The sequence below is a fragment of the Aricia agestis genome, chromosome 21 (genome assembly GCF_905147365.1).
Source record: "Aricia agestis chromosome 21, ilAriAges1.1, whole genome shotgun sequence".
NCBI lineage: Eukaryota > Metazoa > Arthropoda > Insecta > Lepidoptera > Lycaenidae > Aricia > Aricia agestis.
The window spans coordinates 227,157-229,338 of NC_056426.1; the positions used below are offsets into that span (position 1 = coordinate 227,157).

General features: G+C 35.0%; 1 pseudogene; it reads right to left on the reverse strand.

Annotated features, from left to right (window-relative positions):
* Window positions 1–1,476: 1,476 nt before the first annotated feature.
* On the reverse strand, window positions 1,477–1,615 carry LOC121737918 (annotated as a pseudogene).
* Window positions 1,616–2,182: the final 567 nt, after the last annotated feature.

Here is a 2,182-nt window from a genome sequence, read left to right on the forward strand (position 1 = left end):
CGATATCCCCCCCCCCCCCTTCTTTGACAAATTACGGTACCTAGTATAATATAGAGAATTTTGTTTCACATTTTATAGATAGGGTACAAGTACAACCAAAACCCATAAATGTTTACAACTTATGAAAAAAATTTAATAAAAAATTAAATAAATATATACAGTGTATACAGACTTTTTAGTTACACAAGTTTAGTCGATGTTTGATACGTATTAAAAGTCGATTGGCAGACAAGGACAAAACTTGAGTATCTGCAAAGTTTGTAACACAGAGGTTGATCTTTTTATTTGTAATAGGGTTTTTATATAATTTGGCATTTTTTGTATTTGACTGAAATAATACCAGGCCTTTAAATCAACAACATTCTGGCAATAAAGATATTTGAATTTGAATAACTCGGAGCGGAATTTGAGTCGAGCATAAAATATTATATTAAAGTTTTATAAAGTTTATTCCCAAAAATATTAACAAAAACAATTATAGATTCGCTTTAAGCGTGTTAGTTTTGGCGCGTGCTGTAAAGCTGGGCGTAAAAGTAGCCTCTGGCATCTGTCCTTATCTTACAAATGACATTTCATAATTATCAGACAAGGATAGCATCAGTGTTATTCGCTATGTAAATATTTTATTTAGGGAATTAGAGGAATCAGAAAACTATCTAAAGTGTAAAATGTTTTTAGTTTTGGCTACTTTTACACACACATCAAGCAATTATTCCGTATTTACATTGCATCAGGGAATACAGCTCCGGGTAAAATTCAGAATGGCGGGCCTAAACCACCGCCATTTTGTGAGCGACTGGTCGTTGTCTTCATTTTGACGTTTCAACATTTTATTTAAACAAAATGTCAAATTGTGACAAACTACTTTTTAAATTGTCGATTAAAAAGTTAAAACGCCAAATCGAAAACTTGAATAGCATGTGGGCCGTGTATACCCGGTACGTTATCTAACATGGCCACCGCCATGTTGTGGTCAGCTGACCGGTCGTTAATCTAAGACATACCTACAACTCGTAATATCATGTTCAACCGCCACTTGGCGTTTTTATTTTAAGCGTAACACTTTCCAAAGGAGTTTTGTTTTCTCTTGGTTACATTTTTAATAATATATATTCTCTGTTCTGCGAGGCTATGCACAATACCTGTTTGTCCTCGAATTCGAAAACTTGTCGCACGAATACGAGTCTTTCTATGCGTTGTGAATGCCCCAGATTCAATTTAATAAAAAGGTAAACAAACATTTTAATTAAAGAGAATGCATGACGAAACTTCAATTTAAATTAGTAGCCATGTTTACCTGTTGATTTGCTTATATTGATATTAAATCACATTTGCAAAGAGTACATAAATATAATCGTATACGCTCACTGCGTACAGTACGTAAGCTCGTGCGTGCAGTACGCAACGTTTTAGGACGTTATTTCGGCAGCACAACTACATGGACCGTACTACAATGATCTTATCTTTTTACGGTCGGATGATTGCAGAGCAAGAACAATAATAAGCTGTTGCTCATTTCATTAACTCAATGAGACCGCCTTAAAAGGAATATTAGAGAGAGGTTATGAAAAGAACAGATACTACACTTTGATCTTAGCCAAAAGGCCGAGGTTATTCAAAAAGTTATTAGGTTATTTAAACCTAAATCTAAAAAGGTATAATATGCATAACAGGCAGCGTTGAACGTCAGCGGTAAGTCAAGTGATTCACAAGATGGCGTCATTACTTCAATTCAAAAGATTCTTCTAGCATCGTATCATGGAAGAAATTAATTCATTGGCAGTTGACGGACCTATAGTCTGTCAAGAAAGTGAAGAAATTAAAAAGTGGCAATATCGTAGTGTCATCCCTTTCAAATCAATCTAAGAAAAAAGGGATGACACAACGATGTTGCCACTTTTTAATTTCTTCACTTTCTTGACAGACTGTACGTCATTTGGTGAAATTTTGTCAATTCAATGTTAATCTAGTATCGTATATTGTGATCTGTTAGCTACGTTTGATAGAACGCGACCAAATTACGCAAGTCCGTCAACTGCCTATGAATCAACTTCTCTGATAGTACTATCAGAGAAGTTGATTCCTATGCAAATGGGGGACCTACGTAGTTTGGTCGCATTACGTCAAACCCAGCCGACAGATCACAATTAAGTATTAACATTGAATTGACATGATCGACCAA